Raw genomic sequence first — 16,580 nt, 5'->3', positions numbered from 1 at the left:
CACACTGGTGTCCATGTGGTCCATGAGGTCCTGGTGAGGTCCACGGTCCTGGTGAGGGTCAGCATTCTTCACAGAGGAGGTATTTTGGGGGTTCTCAGCTGCAAAAACAGAGAAGTGAAGTTCAACAGCAAGACGTTTCTTTCTATTCCAATGCTTTACAAACGCCTTAATTAGACTTTGAGAAACTTTAAATTCAAGGACCCCACATGTCGGCATTATATTCATGGACCCTCAGATTAAAACATCAAACATCAAATAGCAAGAATGACAAAAAAACAGACATTACTTACATTAAAAAATCTCCCACCATAATGCTGAGTCAGCGGGGGCTCTGTACTGGACTTGTTACTCCGGATCAGAATCAACTCAGATATTTAGTTTATATTTCACTACAAATATATATATATATTTATATATGCTCACTTTAATTAAGGAGTCACTTATTTTATTAAATATTAAATAAATTCTATTCAGTAATTATATCACTTATCAGATCATTTTTGTTTTATGTTTACAAAACTGGAAAAAACGTGTTCTGATTCTAAATTCAAAGGTTTATTTTTGTGGTAAATTTGGCTGAAAAAAGCATCTTGACGTGTCAAGACTCACAGGCTTATGTTAATTCAGAGAAAATCTAGTCTTTTGAACAAAACAAAACCCTTTAAGACATTAACAATCAATAAAGATTGTTTATTTATTCATGTTTTTTATTTTTTGGGGTAAATTGCCAGCAATATATTTCACCATTCTGATAAAAACACAACAAATTAATAATTTAGAGTTTGTTTTTCACTCATTTTCACTAGTTTACAGATTTATTTTTGGAGGAAACTTGATGAAAACAAGTGTCTTGACGTGTCAAGAGTCACAGAATAATGTTACTTGAGAGAATATACTATTTTTTTTTTAAAACAAAACACCTTTCAGACTGTATTGATCATAAGGACATATATTTATTTTTAAAGTAGTCAGTCCGTAACAAATGTAGGTAAGTAATTAAGTAAGTAAAGGTTATTTATAAAGATCTTTCTAGACCAGGGTCACAAAGCGCTTTAACAAACAAAAACAATACACAGTTAAAACAATATACTTTAAGATTAGATTAAGACACATAAGACAAACACAGGACTCCCGGAAAATCAGGTAAAAATGTCTTAAGGAGTCAGTAGATCATCAAACACAGAGGAAGATCGTCCTAAAGCTTAGGAGCAACAGTCTGGAAGGATTTCTCTCCTCTGGTCCTGAACCGTGTTCAGGAACCATCAGTAGATTCTGATCCACAGACCTCAGAGCCCGAGCTGGGCGGTAAGTCTGGATCAGATCACTGATGGAAGGTCTGACCATGAATAGATCTGAAAGTAAGAACCAGAATTTTAAAATTGATTCTGAAAGAAACTGGCAGCCAGTGAAGAGGTTTAAGGATCAGAGAAATGTGAGTTCTTCTACTAGAGTGGGTCGGAATTCTTGCTGCAGAATTTTGTATTAACTGCAGGCGAGACAACTCCTTCTTGTTTAGACACCAAAATAAACTGTTACAATAGATTAAACTCCAGATCATGTTGTGACATCATTTCCCCAAGATTAGAGATTTTTCTCAGTTGAAGTGAAGTTGAAATGCCTCACCGACCGTGGATTTGGCAAACACTGCTTTAAATTAGGAATAAAAGCATCCAAAAAAAACCTGAAAAAACCCCTTTGTCACAAGTTCAGAAGGCGATGACATCATTTGTTATGAGAGCAGTGACGATCCGGAGCAGTTGTGATCAGTGTTTGCTCCTCAACACAATCGACCACTGCACTTCCTCTTCCTGCTGGGGCGAGAGCGAGAATGTCGGCAGGGGGGGCGACACACCGGGACGCCTGGGATAGACCTTTTCTCATGGCACCGCACACCCGCAAACACATGCTTGTTTGCCTCGACTTCGACGGAGAGGGCGTGGCTCTGGTCTCCTGGGACATCGGGTGTTGAGTGGTTCAGGTTTGACTTCATTAAGGCTCGAACTAATGAATCGTCTCCGTAAATGTTATTCATATATCATTGACGAGCCTCCACTGCATCCATTTTTAATATGATCAAATCTAGAATTCATGGTTTGAATGTCATACTGTAAGAAACAACTTTTAATTCAAAAGGTTTCAGAGGGAGACGTGCCTGGAGGAGACCTTGAGCAGTGGTATCTTCTCCCCCGTCGGAAATCTGGGCGAAGGAGAGGTTCTGAGAGAGAGTCCTTTATGACGTGATAATGGCTTAACTTCTCCTCCAGCCAGCTTTGATCGCGCCCAGCTTTGTTTATACAACGAGTCCGTTGGAGGTGGAGATTTCCAAGATTGATGACGCGCGGTGACAAACCTCCATGCTTGACCAATCGCAATTCAGCATGAAAACCCACGTAAAAAAAGCTAAAATTAGGGTCCGAAATGTACTTCTGTAAGTTGTGGTAGAAAAAAATGATGCGGGTAGTTTGTTTCTTTATTATTCAATAGTATTAGTCATTATATAATCTAATATTATTATATACGTTTTTCGACTGCAATAAAAAACTTTTTTTTTACCTAAATACAAACGAATTTCACTTCCATCAAATAATAGGAACTAAAAAACTATTTAAAAAAAACAACTTCAAAAAACGTTTTAATTCAATACAAAAAAAAACATATTTTTCATTTCAATGCAAAAACTTTAAAACTAATTTCTCCCCTATCCAGAAAAAAAGGACTTTGCACTTTGATAAACATTAACTTTAATTAAAATACAACAACAAACTTTTGACATGTTTTGCACCTCATCAAAAAATAAAGACTTTAGAACCAGTTTAACTTCCATTAATATTAAACTATCAATGTACAAAAGTCCTGCCCATAACACGGCGAAACCAAACCAAAAATGTCTTCAAAAACAAACGTTACACACACTGTTTTTTTTTTTAGTTGAATCAACTTCTTATTAATGAAACCATTTCATTTCATTGAAGCTACTTTTATGGGTGTAATAATAAAGACCATCAAGATCCATTAAAACAAAATGTCCTGACAGAGAAGACATGTTTGTTCTTCCTCGAGAGCATGATAATCTTCAGGCTATAACTCATCATCAGTGCGTAGAAACGTCCCTGAAACACGTTTGAAGACAAGTTGAAAACATATTCTCTGCTCGATGATGAATGTTCAGCGACAAAACCTTTATCTGACAGCAACTTATCTACATGGAAGGAAACCTTTCCACTAACAAACTGGGTCAGTGGACGTAAAGACAGGGATCGTGGAGCACAGATCTGGACCGGTCTCTCCAGGGGGGGGTCTTGAGTCGAGGGAGTGGCGTGGTGCGACGACGGCCCGATGTTCCGGCCACTACAGAACATCTTCGGCTACCAAAAGTGAACTTCTAATGACCACGTTCAGAGTTTCAAACAAAGGCGTTTTGGGAAAAGCATGAAATCCCAGATGATGTATTGCTGCTGCTATCTCCACTTCGCGAGCTCATCAACATCCTTTGAAGCCAAAAACAAACAACATTGTGACTTTTCTATCGCACATCCTCCGGCGTCTGGAGCGTATGTCCTTCAACCCGTTGTTCCTATAGGAGCGCATCGCATATCTGGGCTGGTGCCGTCCAGGGGTCTTGACCCACTCCAGCGCCGTACAATGAGGCATCGGTCAACGCAGTCTCCGTCCGTGAAGATGTTTGGGTTCGTGAGGAACGTAAATCTCACCTCGGTGTCAAACACTGGGTGTCAGCGAGGACGGAAACTCTGCATTTTTTCTGATTTTTACACCAGGGGTCAACGACTATATTTTCACCAGGGGCCACGTTACATACTGTGACTGACGTAAGGGACCGTCACGTTAAAAGAAGGAAAAAAACCTTTAAAAATGTGCATCATAAGAGTAAATGATATTTCATAACTCAGCTCAATAAGCTACATATTTAAAAAAAATATATAAAATATGGTTATAGGCAGGTTTTTATTTCTAAACATTTCCTTAAATGTATTTTTATTCTTTTAAGTACATGTTGAACTGACAAAAAAACTGAACAAAAAAGAAACAAAACAACAAGGTATGGTGTGTTTAAATGAATAAATAGTAGAAGAAAAACTGCATAAAATAAATAAAACTATTTGAAAATATAAAGTTTTTTAATTAAATTATTCAATGCTTAAAATAAACACGATTTCAGTACAGAATGAACAGTTTTAACAGTTTTAACAGGCAATTACATTTCTTCAGGGGCCACATTTCACACAGTGTTGCGAGGGACCCTCAAGCAAAAATAAAGCAGTGAAAAGTATAAAATGAGGTAATAAAACTAAGCTAAATATTCCAAAAATGTTTCATATAACTTTTAGAAAATCGGATATAATGTATGCTATATGTTTTATATTCATTTAAATACTTTTCAGGGCCAATAAATACTCACAAAAAGGCCCCCGCCTCACACTTTGCCTGGGCAGCCATTTTTGTAATTTATTTCTGTTTATTTTATTTCTACTTTTTTGTTTTGTAATTATTTTTTTTAATATATATTGTGTTATTTTATTTTAAATATGTGCACTTCATGTTCAATATTTTAATACTGTGAACGGTGACCTTTTCTTATCCCTTAACTTGTCCAAAGAAATTGTTCAACCAATTGAATTAACCAACCAGTAAACACAATATTTAAAAACAATGACATGACTGTCTGTTTTTTTGTTTTTTTTAAACAAACTGATCAAAAAAAAAACATGTTAATATTTTTTTAATAAAATTAAAAAATAAATAGGAATAAATCGGAAATTTAATTAATAAGTCGATTAGCGGTATCAATCCATGTATTAAAAACAGCACCAGAGCACACAAATACATTTTAGTTTCACATCTTAGAAGAACAAGTTTTGTTGAATTTGATCTTTAAAAACATCACCTACCTTTGAGATGCTTGAACAGCTTCAATAACAAATTCGTTTTTCATGCAACAGGTTATTTTTGTTTGATCCAAACCTTCCATCGTTCTTCTTCTCTTTGTTTATCGGCGGGTGGAACAACAACGATATGGTGCACTACTGCCACCAACTGGTCTGGAGTGTGGATGAGGGACATACTTTTGTTTCCTGTACAATTGTATAATCATTTTCTTTTTTATTCTGAAATAGTATTAAATTATGTTTCTCACTTTAACTTCTAATGTGTTTATCTTTTTAATTCAAATGTTTTCTGTTTTTTCACATTTTCACAGTTTCAACCTGATTTCCTTCCCTGAATCTTAATATAACCATGGCCCCGCCCCCTTCATCCATATTGGTCAATAACGCCTGAGGGTTGACCTGGTCATAATCACCCACCAAAAATAAGACTTCCTGCTGACGCCTCAAATCTATAACCTAAAAACAATCTTTAAATGTCAATGGAAACATTCAAGCTTTTGTCCCAATTGAAACTAAATCTATAAATAAGAACCAAAAAATTAAAAAAATGTTGTTGTTTTTTTTATGTGTTAATGGTAAATGGTTCGATTTTTACATCCTGTTTTCAAAATAAAGGTAGAATGGCAACAGTGTACACAACTCTAGCTCTAACTCTAAGTCTAGCACTAGTATAAAAATATATTTTTTTAATACATTTTCTTTTAACTATGTTGTACAGATATTTTTTAAGGATACCGGCACACGATTACTGCATATTTCAAACATTTTTACTTTATTAATGTGTAAAAGCACTTAAAACTTCTAACTCGCCATCTCGGGTTCACTCTGGGTGAAGTGAGTTTCCTTTTAGAAAAAGCTTTTGATTACGACATCAACCAGACACACGTCTTCAAACCGGCGCTTTCCCAAGAGTCAACGAAATTAAACAGTCCGGAATTTACAAAGCGGAACAGAAAAACAGTTTGTTGTGAATGAGCTTCGTCGCTTCCTCTCTGTTCTATTAGGTGAGGTCTATTAATGCACCTGCTTAAATGTAGTGTCTGTGAGAGTAGATTAGATTAGATTAATTAATAACTCTGGAGATGTCCTACGGGGGAAATTAGATTTCCAGTACACAGCAGAAGGTACAGCAAGTTTCATAAGAACAAGAACAAAGTGCAAATAAAAAGATCAAAGTGCAAAGGGATAACAAAGTGCAAATATAAAGAGCATAGATCATAGAATAACATCATCCTTTCCCGCCGCTCCTGGCCCTGAGTCCATTAGTGTTGCATCATGGGAGGAGCATTCGTGCTACTACAGTCTACTCTGAACTTCCAGGACCAGTTTACTGTCCATCCACACACCGAGGTACCTTATAGTTGTCAACTATCTCCACCTCGTCACCTCTGATGGACACTGGACGTGGCTTTTTTCCTGGACCTCCTGAAGTCCAAGACCAGCTCCTTGGTCTTTGAGTTTTTCGGCTGCAAGTGGTTCCTCTCACTCCAGTCCACTAAGTCACGTATTAGACTCCTTCACTCGTCCTCTCTGTTGTCCCCCAATGGCAGTGTTGTAAACAAAACTTCTGGACCAGACTCAGCTCTGAGTTGTAGCAGAAGTCTGAAGTGTAGATGGTGACGAGGAGAGGGGCCAGTACTGTACCCTGAGGTGCTCCTGTACTGCAAACCAAAGTGTCAGACGTGATGATGTCCTTCAGCCTGACTGTACTGTGGTCGATTTGTGAGGTAGTCCGAGATCCAGGAGACAAAGGCCCCGGGGGTCCACATGCATCTGTGTCAGTGTCTCCTGCAGCAGGGTGGACTGGATTTAAGGCCCTAGAAACAGGAACAGGATCATCACGGAGCCGCTTCCTTTATCCAAAAAAAAATGTAAAGTCATATTTAGAGACTAGTAATAAATCAAATAAATGAATACCAAAAAAATTGTTAATGTTAAGAGTCTGATCCGACTACGTGACTGGCATTGTTAGCATCACCAGCGCTCAAGCTAGCACGAGAAATAACTTGTTTTTTCAAGGGTCAAGGGTCAAGATCGGCGTGTTCTGGACACAATCCCTTCTCTCCACCCTGTTTTATTATTTATTTTATATATATAAATAAACAAACTCAATTTACTAACAGTTCTGTGTCTCAATCTCATCCCATTCTGCGGAATAATGCGCGACAGGATGCGCGAGCGATAAATATTAATAATCCAGGGGCCCGGTGTTTTGAGAGCCGTTCATCTGGTGCCGAGCGAAAACCCAAACAAAAGGCTGACCGGAGGCTGTGGGAAAACTTTAAGTCAAGGATTCAGGGAAAAGATTTGTTGAAATAACTTTTAGTTTCTTTAAATTGCTTCGGTTTATTTATTCATGGACATCCATTGTTATGTCACACATGTGTGTATGTGTGTGTTGCTGAACTACACACTCTATTCCGGGTTAAAAGCTGAATGAAAAGCTATACATTTAGAATCATGAGTGTCCTCGTCTGCACCCCCCCCCCCCCCTAAACATGTTCCATCCACGATCACATGTACAGTCGTCGAGAGTGTTTCACTTTCGCCCTCTGAATAAGTCATGGTCAGATACTTATATATAGACCCTTTTCTGACTATTCTTACAGGAAGAACCTGCGTGAGGAGCCAAGAGAGAAACTGCAAAGTGATCCTGTTACGTCAGAGGCTCAGTCTGTGAACTCACGACATCTTCACCATTCATGAGTTGTTGTTTTTTTGGGAGGGGTGGAGAAAGTTTCCTGGTCTGAGCTTCAATTCACTTTCTTTGTTGTAGTAGTACGAGATCCATTCAGAGATATAGTAAAAAGTATAGTACAAAGTGCTTAAACAGTCAAAACAATACTCAATAAAATATATACTCAAGAGAGAATCAGGGAAAAGCGCAAATAAAAGTGTCTTCAGATGTTTCTTGAAGGAGTCAGTAGATCATCAAACACAGAGATGGTTCCAAAGCTTAGGAGCAACAGTCTGGAAGGATTTCTCTTCTCTGGTCCGGAAGCGTGTTCAGGAACCATCAGTAGATTCTGATCCACAGACCTCAGAGCCCGAGCTGGGGTGTAAGGCTGGATCAGATCACTGATGGAAGGTCTGACCATGAATAGATCTGAAAGTAAGAACCAGAATTTAAAAAATTGATCCTGAAAGAAACTGGCAGCCAGTGAAGAGTTTTAAGGATCGGAGAAATGTGAGTTCTTCTACTAGAGCGGCTCAGAATTCTCGCTGCAGAGTTCTGAATCAACTGCAGGCGAGACAGATCCTTCTTGTTAAGACATGAAAACAAACTGTTACAATAGTCACAAACGCATGGAATGATAAATATGAGGGTTTTTTCACCCCCCGGGTTGAATCTTAGAGAAACTAAACTGTCCAAGAAATGTCTCACCACTCAAATTGTAATCCTGTAAATACATGGAAACCTATTGAAGCGAGCGTTGGTTGCTGAGATATAAAAGTACATCAGTGTCATCAGAATATTGAACGTGTAAATTTTGAATTACAGATATTTTTAATTTAAATGTTTCTTTCAGCATTGAATTTTAAACAATTTAATTAAATAATCTGTTGTATGATGTAAATTGTTGATTCTTTTTACAATTGAATTTAACTATTTTAATATTTTAAAAATGAATATTTTTTACAAATATACACCAAGAGTTTGATATTCTAATTAAAATTATTCAAAAATACATTTCTGAAATTAAATATTTTTGATTTTGTTTCAACATAAGAATGTTGTCACAATAGTGCCAGGAGACAAAAAAAAGAGCTGCTTTGCAAGAATTTTCTACCAATCTAGGTATTTCAACATTTTTTATATTGAATTTAAACAAATTAAAAAGCATTGAATATAGAAAATATATTTTTGATTTATTGCAATAAGAATGTCAAACTCTATGTGTCCTTTTTTTTAATACTTTGACAGGTGACAACTTAGCGCCGTTAGCGTCGTAGCAATGTTGTAGTTTTTGCTCTTAGTTTGGAGAATTTAATCTTGTTTTTTAGTCCAATATCGTTCCAAAAACAAAAATAAATTGATTTACACTTTAGAAGAGTATCTGGTTTAGAGTATTTGTTGACAGAGCTTCAGAAAACAATGACCCCCCCTTGGAAAGAAGGGACTGTGGGTTAATATATCAGAAATATTATTTAATATTTTGCCAAATCAAATCTGCTACATCATGGTTGATCACTTACTATGACAATAGTTTAATATCCTCACTATCTATCACTTTTCTTTAGATTTACGAAAAAATAAAAAGACTTTAGCGACGAGAGAAATCTGCACTTGCAGCTGAGAATGCAGACAAACAAACACGAGGGGGGGGTCGGCGATGTGTTGCTCTGATGCTTCATGCTGCGGTGGTCCGCAGAAAATCCTTTGAGAGGATCTCTAACTCGTGTTGCCGTCAGCAGATAAAATGAGTTCTCAAAGGCCAGCAGAAAAAAAAACAGAAATCCAAGGCTGTGAGTGCGTTTGATAAGGAACCTCTAGAAACTTAACGTTGTGTGCTTGTTCGTTTGTAGACTCAGCATGTGTGTGTGTGTGTGTGTGTGTGTGTGTGTGTGTGTGTGTGTGTGTGTGTGTGTGTGTGTGTGTGTGTGTGTGTGTGTGTGTGTGTGGTTAGATCAGAGAATGTTTGTGTCGGACGTGTTTTATCCGTTGATATTAGTCGACTCACCAAGTGGTTCTTAACGACTGGGCTGCAGAGAAAGTGAAACTAGATTTTTAAATGTATGTTCTATTGATTATTTGTGTCTGAAAGGTGTTTTATTTTGAAAAAACGAGACAGGACTTTCTCCAAATTCATATTATCAGTTCAGTCTTGACCTGTTGAAGCACTAATTCCGTCAAGTTTACCCAAAAAATAGGTTAAGTAGAGAAAAAAAGAAACTCTATATGAGACCATCTTGTTGCAGAGAAACCAGTCTGGTGCTCCTGCTAGTCCAGTGATATGGTTAGATACAGTATTTTTTTTTTAACTTAAACTGTGTTTTTTGCAGGTTGATCCATTTCATTTGTTTATTTATTTTTACATTTAAAGGCAATTCTGTGAAAATAATGCAGGCATTAATCTAGTTCACGGTCTAAGAAAAAGTTGGGGAACACCCAAACGAAGATTTAAGATTATAAATCTAAATGAAATCTATTGGAGTTCAGGTGGATTCAGATTATTACGATAACACAATAACTTCAAATGATGTAAATCAAGTTTAGGAAACTTAACTTATGGAACCAGGAACAGGCCACAATGTTAAAACAGTCGTATGGCCTATAACTGCTGCTGCTCACATTTAGTAGTGGAAAGACAACCAGAAAACCTTTTAAAAATACAGCATACAATCACTATAATCACTTAGATAAATCAAATCTAATGTAACTATGGTGAATAAATGGTCACAGCAGGAGAGCTGGTCACACTGAGTCTGGTTCTGATCCAGATTTCTGCCCTTTTAAAAATGTTTTTCCTATGCCACTGATGCTCATTGTGATTTGCTGGGGCTTATACTTGTCTTATATAGTGTTATTTAAACCTTGTGTTGTCTCAGGGTCAAGGTCAACGACCTCTTCCACTGCATATGTATTTCTGGAAGGGAGGTTGTTGATCCAGAGAAAACACAAGGGATACTACAAACACATTTGCTTTCGGACCTTCAGGTCACCTTGACCCAGGGACAACACAAGGGTTAAAGGGTCGAGTTTCTTCAGATAACTTTTTAATGATTTTATACTTTGAATTAAACTTTATTAAATTGTAAGAATGTGTCCTTGATTGATCTTTACTAATAAAAACAGCGGGAGAAACCTTATCGCTGCGCACAAATCCTCCCCTTTGCTCATTTTAAAACGAGTGTTTGTGACTTTGCTAGGACAATGCCAAGTCATGCCATCCTTTAAATCCTGCCAACGTGTTCCTCCTGAAACCGGAGCCTCGGCGTTTGTGCCGTGACGAAGCTGAATGTGATCGTCACCTGCACGGCTTCGCTGATGAGGAAGCTGTTTCCTTTTTCAGTGCGACTTTGAAAAAGTGTCACCACAGCTCCTGCTGAGAGCTGCTAAAGTGTGATCTTAAAAAGTTAAGGAAGTGTCTAATATTTCCTCCTTCCTCTGCGTTCTGGACGGACGAGGGAGGTCGTGGCTGGACGGCATGTCTGGAATCCCTTCATCAGCGCCGGTTCCCGAGGGAGAGCCGTCGCCGGTGAAACAATATCTGGCAGAAATTTCACCTGCTTCTGGGAAGGTCAGGACTGAAGAGTCAGTCCAGTGACAACATCCTCAGTGAAGGAATGTCAGATGGTCGCAGAGATTATTATTATGACGTGGATTCAACAGAAATAAAAAAGTGAAATCAGTTAAGACGACAACAAAAATAATGAGGGAAATATATGAATACAAAGGTTCTCAGAGAGTGCAGTGAGGCCATTGGATTTTTTGGCAGTGACCTCACTGGGACAGCAGGTGGCAGTAGCATCCTAAGACTAGTCCAGGACAACAGTAGGAACCAGCAAGAAAGTAGAGTTCCCCACAAACCTCTCTCTCGTTATCATTAAAAAGATTTAATCAATAGATTTATTCTGCTTCTCTTTTATCCTTTTTATTATTTTTACTAATGGAAATCGCTTATAGAAGTACGTAAGTGCCATCAGAATATCTAATGGTTGAATTGAAAATGTTGTTACTATTTATTTAAATAATGTTTTTTCTTTTAATAGCTAAATTAAAAAGTTCTATATTAAAAGTTTGTAAATATATATATTTTTTTAACGTTTTTTTTAATTAAACATTTTGGCAAGACAGTGCCTACGTTTAATATTGAAATTAAAAGGCTACGAATTAAAAACGATTATTGAGTCAAAATATCAATCTCTAGGTGTAAAAGAAAATTAATTTTGTATGTAATGTAATGGAAATACTTAGTTCGATTATTCATAATAGAATGAAATGCTTTAAAAATGCTAACATTTTAATATAAACATTGAAAGTTTTAACATTTGAAACGTTAAATTAAATTATTAAATATTCTGGGGTCATTAATGTCTGATTTTTATATGTATATATATATATATATAAATAATATATATTTCAAACATTTCTAACCATCCTTAATAACTCATTGATGACTTAACGAACAGGTCATGAGTGTTCGGAAACATTTCTTCCTGTAAGTACTTTCTCATTTTCCTTCTTAATAAGTGACCTATTCCTGACCACAAACACAGGAAGTAGGCAAAAAAAAAGTCAGTCAGTCATGTTTCCTCGTTAACAAAGTATCGACTGAGTCAATTTCTCCTTGATTCCGGATCAATAGTTTGAGCAGAACCAGACGTGTCGCCGTCTTCTTAACAACACAATGATATGACATTCCAGGAGCAGCAGGACGAGGAGGAACGAGACACAGAGTGACGCATCGAACTCTATTGAACAAATGTTCCACTTCCTGAAATTGTCTCGATTAAAAGTTTGGATATTAAAAGTGATCACTATTGTGTTGTCCTGTGATTTGCTGTGTGGAGGAAGAAAGACTTTCACAACCTTTCCCTGTTACATTACTGTCGCAATTCATTATTTCGTCCGAAAAATGAAATCACCGTGATAACGCACTTTTCTTGAGCAATGGCATCATAATGGAGTGAAAAGTTTCCTCTGTTGACTTTAAGCAGCTCTGCCTGGTGAGCAAATTGACTTTAGTTGCTGCATTTCTCCTTCACAGTGTATGACCTCATCCTGGAAGGACCGTGACCAAGAGTCTTAATCCAGCTTTTGACTGGAACTGAAATACATTAACTATAAAAACTAAAGTCGTTAAAATATACCTTTATAGCCTCAGAAATCGCTTTTGTGGTGTATTCAGTATCGGGTTAAGAGCGGTGTGCAGGTTTCTCCATAGAAATGCTACGTCTACATCAAAGCTCAGGGACATTAGTACGGAAGTATAACAGGGACATCAGAATATTGAACAGTTGAATTCAACATTTTAACCCTTGTGTTATCTCAGGGTCAGAATGACCCGAAGGCCAAATCTGGTCACTGTGTGAACGACCTCCACCACTGCATGTGTATTTCTGGAAGCCAAATAGTCTGTTCATCTTGACCCAAAAGCAACACAAGGGATACCACCTACACATTTGTTTTCAGGCCTTTGGGTCACTTTAACTCCTGAGATAACGCAAGGGTTAAATGTAAAACTTTTTTTTATTGAAATGTCTGTTGATTAATTTGTATATTGAAAGGTTGATTTTTATTTCTTTTTTCAATTATTTAAATAGAAAATATTAATATTTTTAAAGGGAATTTTGTTTGAGTTGAGTTTATTTTTTTAACCCATTTATTTAAAATTAAATTAGCTAAATTCATTAGTTTTTTATATACATTTTAAAAGTTGATTAATTTTAAGGCTACTAATAAAAATAAATAATAATAATTTTATTTTTATTTAATTGGAATTAGGCTATGAATCTCTGTTTCAAAAATATATTTGAAAAAATATTGTTTACAAAAGAATTTTAATAAATCAACGTTTTAATATAAAATGTATTGAATTCAATTATTCAAGAAATACAAAATCACTTTACAAATTCAAAGTTATTTAAACATTTGAAATGTAATATTCTAATGACACTGATATAGTTTTATACAAAAGGTGTCAGAGGTAGGATGGTGTGTGGTTTTCAATACATAAAAAGGGATTGTAAAGCGTGTCTGTTGAATTATTTTGTTTAAATAAAGATCAAATCTGACGATGTCGGAGTTTCCTGGACTGTGAAGGTTATCGCCCAGTTTTCTGGTCCGCGTGTCCGTGTGCATCCACCTTTACCCGTGATCCGGTGTCCCTCGGCGGCCCAGACTAATCAAGCTCACGTTCCTAAGGCTCCTGGCCCCGAGAAAAGAGATTACGGCGTCTGAACTATCGCTTCAGCCGACTGGGGCAGTCCGGCCCGAGTGCCAGAACTGACTCCGCTTTCATCGACACCCGCCGTCCAGGACTCACCGGTTCTGATTCCGAAGTCTTCAGATCCCGACACAAGCCGTTCCATTGAGCTCCCCGCGGCCACCTTTGACCTCGGGTGCAATTAAAGGTCAATTGTCGGTGTAAAGGAGAAGATAAAAGCCGTTTTAACCTAATCGTTAACTTATTGTTTTCCAGATCAAAAGCTTTGAAATTCCCCTACAGCCCCCCAAGACTGGTTATTACCTCTAACTTAAACATGATATTCACATCTTAACTTGTTAACTTAAATGACATTTGACTTAAAACTGATTTTTGTTCATCAATGTCTTGTTTTTTTTTTAACATTTAATTACTTTTTGAATAATAAAATACGTGGATATTTTCTATTTTGCACATAGTGTTTGAGATTCTAGTTCCAATATAATAAAAATAAAAACGATAAATTCAATGTTTTTCAAATGTGCAGCCTTTTAATTCAATATCAAAATGTTTTGTATACTTTTAAATTGTAAAAATTAATATTTTAAATTAATATCATCAGGTGATCGTCTGCGAGTCGCATGATTGGCTGATAAGTTCGATACAAGCTGAGTACACATTATATACTGTATATATAGTATATTTGAACCTGTATTTTCAAATGATTGCAATTTGAATATCAAACTCTATGTGTAAAAAGATTTACGTTTTGTTTTTATATTTTATTTATTTTATATTTAAAACGCTACATCTAAATCCTAGCTCAGCTACACAACTATGGAAGTATATCAATGACCTAAGAAGATTGACAGGTTGAATTTTTACATTTCAAACATTTATTTATTTATTGGAATATCTGATATTTCAAAGAATTGGCTGAGAGTTTGATCAAGTAGCTCAATACTCTTCAGGTATATTCGAGTGACACTATTATGACAAAAGATTTCTATATTGAATTTAAAAGGCTATTACTAAAGAAATATTACATATTTTAACTATGTGTAAAAAGGTTCATATTTTGATATTGTTTTAATTCAATAATGTAAAAATTCATATTCGACCATTCAATATAGAAACTATTGAAGTAAATTGTTTTTAAAAAGCTTCAACATTTTAACTTCAAACCTTCAATATTCTGAAGACACTAAATACTTCCACATATATTTAGTTATTCGATGATCTGAAGTGTTTTGTGTCGGTGAATAATAGACAATCTGTGACCGTCCAAAATGTTTACGTTGCTTATGTTCCTGTAGCTTCAGAGTCGGCGGCTCGGCCGTGAAGAAAGGAAATTGAGGCGATATCTCTTAAGGCTGTTTGAAAGCTGGATGTTTCGGGGGGTGCACTCCATCACAGGACGAAGGTCCCTCTCCACCCCGTCGTTAACATCACTCTTGGGCGTGGAGAGAGTTATGTAACCAGGCGTCGCTCTAACAATGTTAGCCACAGAATCTATTAGATTAGGCTTGATTGGGTCACAAATATCCGCGGCGGCGGCGGCGGCGGCGGCTGCGTCAGAAGAACGATTTATTTCGGGCCGAGGATGCAGGAAACAGAACATCCTACGACCAGCACGGTGAAGGTGACACCGTTTGTTTTTGTCAACACAGTGACCCTTAAACTGTAACAGACTGTATCTGATCGGCCTCAGAGTTAGGAGGAGGTCACTTCCAGTGTGAGCAGGCCTCTGGTTTCTCCCCGTCGTGAACACAGACCCAATGGAAGAAGGGGGTTCGTCCATCCATAAGTAAGTAAGTCAGTAAGAATTTTTTATTTATAAAGCGCTTTTCCAGACCAGGGTCACAAAGCGCTTAAACAATCAAAACAATATTCAATAAAGTATATACTTTAAAGGTCAAGATGAAACTGATAACACAACAGGAGTTCCAGAAAATCAAGGAAAAGCCTGAACAAATAAAAAAAGATGTCCTTAAGATGTTTCTTAAAGGAGTCAGTAGATCCATCAAGCGCAAAGAGAGAGGAAGATCGTTCCAAAGCTTAGGAGCAACAGTCTGAAATGATTTCTCTCCTCTGGTCCTGAACCGTGTGCGAGGAACCATCAGTAGATTCTGATCCACAGACCTCAGAGCCCGAGCTGGGGTGTAAGTCTGGATCAGAATCTACTGATGAAAGGTCTGACCATGAATAGCTCTGAAAGTAAGAACCAGAATTTTAAAGTTGATCCTGAAAGAAACTGGAAGCCAGTGAAGAGTTTTAAGGATCAGGAGAAATGTGAGTTCTTCTACTAGAGCGGCTCAGAATTCTCGCTGCAGAGTTCTGAATCAACTGCAGACGAGACAGATCCTTCTTGTTAATACATGAAAACAATCTGTCGCAATAATCCAGACGAGAAGAAACAAACGCATGGATTACAAGCTCCAGATCAAGTTGTGACAACATTTTCCTAAGTTTAGAGATTTTTCTCAGTTGAAGGAAACAGTTTCTGGTCAGTTTTCTTTAATGTCGAACAAGAGACATGTCTTTATCAAATACAACACCCAGGTTTCTCAGGCTCAGTTTGACAGACTGACCTAAGTCACCCAAGTACTGACTCAACCCTGGAATCTTCTGACACTCGGACGAGCAACAGTTGCGAACACAAAGCCTCTCTGTGGAGCTTTTGTCGTCCCCATGAGTCACAAACGTCTTTTTTTTAGTTCCCGTTGACGAGAAAATCAAAGATCACGGGAGGAGCCGCTCGGCCTCTGGAAAGGTGAAGGAAAGCAGAAGATCAAAGTCTGTTCCA

This window comes from Callionymus lyra, chromosome 14 (genome assembly GCF_982586985.1).
Source record: "Callionymus lyra chromosome 14, fCalLyr1.hap1.1, whole genome shotgun sequence".
NCBI classification, from domain to species: Eukaryota; Metazoa; Chordata; class Actinopteri; order Syngnathiformes; family Callionymidae; genus Callionymus; species Callionymus lyra.
This window is presented reverse-complemented; position numbering follows the sequence as displayed.